A 7,441-nucleotide genomic window follows, 5' to 3' on the forward strand; every position below is an offset into this window, starting at 1 on the left:
TCCTCTTTCTTTGTCTAGACTGTATTGTTTAGTTCAATCTTCTAATGATGCAGACTAAAAAGGTACAGGTGTGTTTCAGGTCTATGTGAAATGAGTGGATCTGGGGAGCTGAGAGGAGCTTAAGGAGAATTGTAATAAGTATGCATTTTTTGTGGTTTATCAAAGATGGCAGAAATGAACCTGTCATTGTACAAAATCCACCAAGAAGAAACTCAAAATGTCTCCCGATCCTCTCTACCTACCTTCTTCCTTTTCACTGGTATAAGAAGATGCAGAACTAAATCCAATAGAAAATCTATTGCTAGACTTGAAATTTTATTTCCAGAGATGCTTTCAATCCAATCTGACTGAGAAATTTAGCAAGAAGAATGGGCAGAAATGCAGTAGACCAGCAAAGAAGAATAAGGAAGTGATGTGTTATAGTTCCTGCTTGCTTTGTCTATAGGTGCAGGAACAAGTCATCAGGTCTGATTAGAAGGTTTATGTGAGCGAGTCAGAGTCCTGCTGAAGATGAAGACAATACTTGTTGTTTTCTGTAAGTAAACTGACAGCAGATAGAATCAAAATCTACATTTTAATTATTTTTACACAATGAACATTGATGTGACTCTACACTTTTTGTCTTCAAGACATTTTGCTAAACCAGGTCATTGGCCAGACAGAAGGTGAGCAAAATCTATGACAATACTTAACAGAACAAGATGTATTTTAAGATGTTATGTTGCTACATTTGTCTGTGTCTTTTTCTGTAGACATGTATCCTGCAAAGATTCTGGTCCGGCAGAGAACTATAAGCGAGGGCAGTGACCTTTATGTAATCTGCCGCCTGTTCGGGCAAAAGAAATACCCCTCTTTTTATGTTTATATACTGAAAGATGGACAAGGATTTCAGAAGTTGAAACCGAAGCAAAATGTGGATGATGTTCTTTTCACAATGTCTAATGTTCGTCTTAATCTCAGTGGAAATTACAGCTGCTTGTACTCCACTACAAATTACAACCTTTCTGATGTAGAAAGGAAAGGACAGAATGTTGCTGAGATTCTGGTTATACGTGAGTATTTATTTTATTCATTTTAATCCCACCTGCAGCTGCTTTTATTTCTTATTTTCTCCAACTGCTATGCAGCCAATTTCATCCCAGCAGAGCTCTCCATAGCTGGACCCTTCACAGTTCATGAGNATATATATATATATCATTTCATTTATTACTTAAGTATCCTTATGTATAAAAAGACATAAAAGTTTAATTTGGGAAGATTTCAGGCTTCACAATAAGCTTGACTTTTTTTACAGCTATTAAAACAACACTGTGAGAGACACACTTAGTTTAATTTGTAAAGGACTAAAATCCTAACAATAACAAGGTGTTTATGAAAACCCAAGGATGCAGACTGCTCCAAAAAGCTGACATCATGTGGTCATCGGTTGTTATTACAGTTCACCTGACTTGTCCTCTTATTGGTTGCTCCTTGAACAGCAACATTTTGCGGTACCGTCTCCTCACATGTAAACACACACGGGAAATGCTGATGATTAACAACTAAATACTGTAAACTCAGAATGTTATATTGATAAAGACTGGTGCATAAAGAAAGAACCTTTTATTCTTCATGAATGACTTCATGGTATTTATGGTATTTGACCTCAAATGAAAGAAAAACAAGTCAACCAGAAGCACTTTTGATTGTTTTTTGCATTTGTAAATATGTTTAGTCCTCTCAAATTGCATGTCTGACAAAAAATTGACTCTTAAGGTCAGAGAGGGATTTTTATTATTATGACAAATTTTGTATCTTATTTTGAGCTTCTACTAAATATAAAAGGTATGTTCTTATGTTTGTCTCTGCGATAAGGACGTCTATGATAACTTTAAATAGCCTACTCAAATAGTCCATAGCAGTTTGACTCAAAGTCAGTTCAGATAAAGTCTCCTTAGTGCTCATTTGGCTGCTCTGTATGAGATCTTCCACAGATACTGTGTGAATGAGTTTCAGAGGGTGTCATGATCGTCTGGCTTCTGCCTTCTAAACAAAAATACTTTTAAAGCTCAAAGATGTTGATGTATAACAGTCTAAATGGCTGTTGCAAAAAGTGTTCAGGATGTACAGAGCTTTGAACAGCATTCATAGCATCTTTACCCATTCTGTCAAATTACAACCACAAACTCCTCAATGTAATTCTCATGAGATTTTCTGCTCATAGGGTGAGCAAAGACTTTGACCTACATGCAAAAAGCTATTCTGACAGAAAGTTAACACTGTACAACAAACCACACCCACAACAACCATGACGGACACAGCTGGGGCTGTGGTATAGTGGTTGAACTTTATTTATTCTCCACTTGTTCCATAAACATTCATGAAGTTATTTCATTTTATTATACAGTTATTTAAAATGCTTTAGGTTTAACATTGCTGTTGTAACATATAATCCTTGGTTTGTTGTACAGAGTGTTATATTTTGCCAGTCATCTACTTGTGAAGATTAATTTGTTAATTAGATAAATCTTACTCCTCTTTCTTTGTCTAGACTGTATTGTTTAGTTCAATCTTCTAATGATGCAGACTAAAAAGGTACAGGTGTGTTTCAGGTCTATGTGAAATGAGTGGATCTGGGGAGCTGAGAGGAGCTTAAGGAGAATTGTAATAAGTATGCATTTTTTGTGGTTTATCAAAGATGGCAGAAATGAACCTGTCATTGTACAAAATCCACCAAGAAGAAACTCAAAATGTCTCCCGATCCTCTCTACCTRCCTTCTTCCTTKTCACTGGTATAAGAAGATGCAGAACTAAATCCAATAGAAAAWCTATTGCTAGACTTGAAATTTTATTTCCAGAGATGCTYTCAATCCAATCTGACTGAGAAATTTAGMAAGAAGAATGGGCAGAAATGCAGTAGRCCAGCAAAGAAGAATAAGGAAGTGATGTGTTATAGTTCCTGCTTGCTTTGTCTRTAGGTGCAGGAACAAGTCATCAGGTCTGATTAGAAGGTTTATGTGAGCGAGTCAGAGTCCTGCTGAAGATGAAGACAATACTTGTTGTTTTCTGTAAGTAAACTGACAGCAGATAGAATCAAAATCTACATTTTAATTATTTTTGCACAATGAACATCGATGTGACTCTACACTTTTTGTCTTCAAGACATTTTGCTAAACCAGGTCATTGGCCAGACAGAAGGTGAGCAAAATCTATGACAAAACTTAACAGAACAAGATGTATTTTAAGACGTTATGTTGCTACATTTGTCTGTGTGTCTTTTTCTGTAGACATGTATCCTGTAAAGATTCTGGTCCGGCAGAGAACTATAAGCGAAGGCAGTGACCTTTACTTAACCTGCAGCCTGTTCGGGCAAAAGAAATACCCCTCTTTTTATGTTTATTTACTGAAAGATGGACAAGGATTTCAGAAATTGAAACCAAAGCAAAATTTAGAGGATGTTCTTTTCACAATATCTAAAGTTCATCTTAATCTCAGTGGAAATTACAGCTGCTTGTACTCCACTACAAATTACAACCTTTCTGATGTAGAAAGGAAAGGACAGAACGTTGCTGAGATTCTGGTTATACGTGAGTATTTATTTTATTCTTTTTAATTCCACATGCAGCTGCTTTTATTTCTTATTTTCTCCAACTGCTATGCAGCCAATTTCATCCCAGCAGAGCTCTCCATAGCTGGACCCTTCACAGTTCATGAGGGAAGCAGCGTTGAGTTCAAATGCACCTTTTCACAAATCCTGCACACTCTCAATAACTGTCAACTCATCTACTGTTACCTGAAGAAGAATAAGACCATCCTTCAAGTACAAGTATTTGATCTTGCTCGGATGGAAGCCTCTTTCACCATTGAAGGTGCCGTTTCAAGGGATTCGGGTCCATATAGTTGCCTTTTGCTGCCATCAAAATGCTTCCAGAAACAATGGAATGAGCTGCAGGGAATAAATACTGTGAATCTGGAGGTCAAAGGTGGGAATTTTTCCACAATGTATTTTATTTTCCAGATTTTTCCTCTTAAAACATCTCTGAAAATTTATGTCATTAAATTTAATTTATATTTCAGAGGATTTGATCCCATGGGCGGCTTTGTCTCGTGGAATTACATTCCTTATGTTGCTTTTCAGTCTGTCTCTGGGATGGTTCGTTTACAAAAATCGCTTCAAAGTTTTGTACAAGCCATGGTGAGTCTTTGTTTAGTTGCACTTCCTGTTGGCAGATGGGATAAATTAACAGACAATAATGTAATATAATGTAAATGTAATACATGAGGAAGAATTTGCTTTATGTTTGAATTATGTGTTTTCTCATTTTGATAGTGAGCAGCAGAATACAGACGTGTTGGCACCGACAGATGTGGAACCTCAAGAGGGTATGTAGGTTAGAATCAACAAAAAGATTATTTAGAAAATTCTTTAAGAGTTCTATAATGATTTGACAAGAAAAACATTCTCACTCATCTGCTTCAATTTAAAAGCTTTTTATTTAATAAAGAGAGGAAATAGATTTTTTATCTTTCAAAGTTTATAATCTTGCTCTCGATGATGGTGGACGCTTCTTTTCTCTGCTCCCTCTCTGCCCTTCTTGCTTTGTTTTTGGTCTTTTTCTATATTTTTGGAGCCTTTCTTTGCACATCATCCAAATCTACAAATTATGGATCTGGTCAACTGATCTCTCAATGCAATTGATAAAATTTTCGGCGAGAAGTCTGGGCACAGGAGAGCCTCCTTGTCCTGCAGGGACACACCCAGCGGGATTCACCCTGGATTTATTCATAATAACAGGATTTCTGCTGTTTGGAACTTGTGGATCACAAATTTGTGACGGAATTGGCCAAACTAGCAAACACTCAGACTGTTGGTGTGGACAGAAACGAGGACTCTGAAACTCACTAACAGGATGGAATCGATCTTAGAGAAGTTGCTAGTTTCGGCTCAGTGGAACGACCAAACTAATTTGGATAATTGGGAACTGAGGTGTACTGGAGAGACTTTAGGGAAGATTGAAATTTATAATCAACTTAAGACATTCTGTTTCTGAATTGGCTTTCCCCGTGTGGCCTTGGAAGGGCTGCATATTTCTAATCTCCTTGAAGATACGTAAACCTAACAATCTTTCCCACCTCACCCCCTCCTGTATCTATGGAGCTGTGGAGCTGAGTGCTCCCAAGGACATCGTTCCTCGATAACACCTTTAATGGACTTTGCCGGGAGGCTGAGCAACGTGTTTTAATGGCCCTTTGGCGTCACCACCTTCACTTATGTCTTTGTTTTACCCTTTGTTTTGTCTGAATGTTGCCATCCTTTCCTCTTTTTTTGTTATTGTTCTTCCTTTCCTTTGATTAGTTATTTTTTGTATTTCCTTTTAATTCATGTAAAGTACTTTCAATTGCCTTGTTGCTGAAAATGTGCTATATACATAAAGTTACCTTACCTAATGCTGAATGCAAAGCCTGTTGAATTGTAAATGTTTCTAAACTTTCATAATCGCATGCTTTAAAGTTCTTAAAGATTTTTTTATCATAAAGAACATAAGTATAAAATCCTATTGGAATGACTAATAGTTGGTTCTTTGTAGTTTTTAATAATTTAATCATCCTCTTTCAAGAATCAGAAGAAGAGAATTCTTTCAGCATGAAGAGGAAGAGTAAGTTTGCAAATTAGTCTTTATAAGATCTGCAATCAATTTGTCTGTTTGTATGTGCGTGTTACAAAGAACATAAGATAGCCTTTGTTGTAGTTGTTAATTTTATTGCGGAGTGCTTTTACACGGTGTTAAGGAAAAATTTTTATACAATTAAATTTAGCAAAAAATCTGGCTCTGATTCTTCCTGTTGATCCCGGGTTCTCTCGCATGGCCACGTGTGGGGACAGAAACACAACAATGCGTGTTGACGTCACCGAATTACAGAATTTTAATCCAATCAGAAGAACGTATAAGATAGTACAGGAAACTGAAGAAACACAGATACAAACATTGTTACCTGAGACAAGAAGACAAAGAAATATCAAGGACGTCCTTRGAGAAAGAGCTGGTGCAGAAGTAAAATAAATCAGCTTTTTCTGAATTGTTTCCCTTGTGCACAAACTTTTATACTTCTAGGTGTGTTTTCCTCTTAATGTATTCAAATAAGGCGTATCTCTAGTTGATCAACTGGAAGGCATCTCTGGCCCTTTTAAATTTAGAAAAGTCCCTGCAATTTGTTCACAAGATCAAACATCTTTTGTTAAATAAGGTAGAAGCAGACTCTCCGAATTCATGGTGGTTTATGGCTTTCACAGATCAGTGTGAAAAGCTAGAACTTCCTACTGATTGTTTCCCAGACAGACAAAGAGCAGATCAGAGATCTTGGCAAACCATCTGCTTTAACTACAGTAAAATACAGATCAATAGGTCAGAATATGTTATAAATTTTAAAACTATAATTATGGTATTTCAATCAATTCATGATAAATTCTAAAACTAACTTATTTTAAATTTATTTTCTTAACACTATCCGGCCTCCTGCGGCTCTACAGCCATCTGGGCAAAGAGAAACAGATGAAGGAACCTCACAGGTAGCTGTGAAATTCTGGTTTCTCTCCCGCTCTGCCAGGAACAAACCTTTAATTCTGTATTTTAATTCAAGAAAAAGTTTATCTTCCAGGAACCCAGTTTGTTCTTCTGCACTCAGCATCTCCAAAGTTTAGTCCTGATATCAAACCTAAAGCAATAGATACTAAACAGAAAATAATGAAGTACAATTCCTGTTTCTAATTAGGAATTAGAAACAAATAAGAATTAAGACATTCATTCACCATAAACCTAAATATGTTCTAATACTAAACAAAAAATTTCCATTTGATTCTAATATAGTCAGAAATAATACAATTTCAAATACATTCATCATTGACTAAATTAATTCTAAACAAAATAATACAATTTTCAGTCAGAGCATACTATTAATAACTAAGAAAAATGTCTTACAAATTAAATGTTAGTGATTTAAAACATTTTATGTTATATTCAGTTTTTTGCACCATATCAGATGTTAGTTTTGGAAGACTTCTCATCCTGGTTATGTGAACCGACCAAAGTTCCCTTTCTCAGAGTAATTCAAGTGATACTGTCCACCTTCCTGCATATGTTAATTTATGACCTTCTGTCTTTAATGATAAGACCCCAGGGGTCTGAGCCGAAGCTCTCCTGCAGATCTCTATTCAATACTTACGCAGCAATAGTATGTTTCAAATCACTAACAGAAACCTGTTCAAAATTAAGAAATTTGTTCTAAAAGGTTTAAACTGTGTTAAACACTAAAAATAGTCATTTTTCCTCAACAACGGACATGCCGGTTAAACTGTAAATAAAATGAAAAAAAGACAAACAAAACGTCAATACTTAGTATTGCAATATTCAATAAACACAAACTTAAACATAGATGTAAGAGCTTGGCTTGACTAGTCGGTTAT

At 35.9% G+C, this 7,441-nt stretch overlaps 1 long non-coding RNA gene across 1 annotated transcript; it reads left to right on the forward strand.

Annotated features, from left to right (window-relative positions):
• The first annotated feature begins 2,956 nt into the window (after positions 1 to 2,956).
• LOC103462693 (uncharacterized) lies at positions 2,957 to 3,405 on the forward strand. The gene is made up of 3 exons (XR_533379.2): positions 2,957 to 3,047; positions 3,142 to 3,177; positions 3,267 to 3,405. It is a non-coding gene; the product is annotated as an uncharacterized LOC103462693 (long non-coding RNA).
• Positions 3,406 to 7,441: the final 4,036 nt, after the last annotated feature.

Source organism: Poecilia reticulata, linkage group LG3 (assembly GCF_000633615.1).
Source record: "Poecilia reticulata strain Guanapo linkage group LG3, Guppy_female_1.0+MT, whole genome shotgun sequence".
Classification (NCBI taxonomy): Eukaryota; Metazoa; Chordata; class Actinopteri; order Cyprinodontiformes; family Poeciliidae; genus Poecilia; species Poecilia reticulata.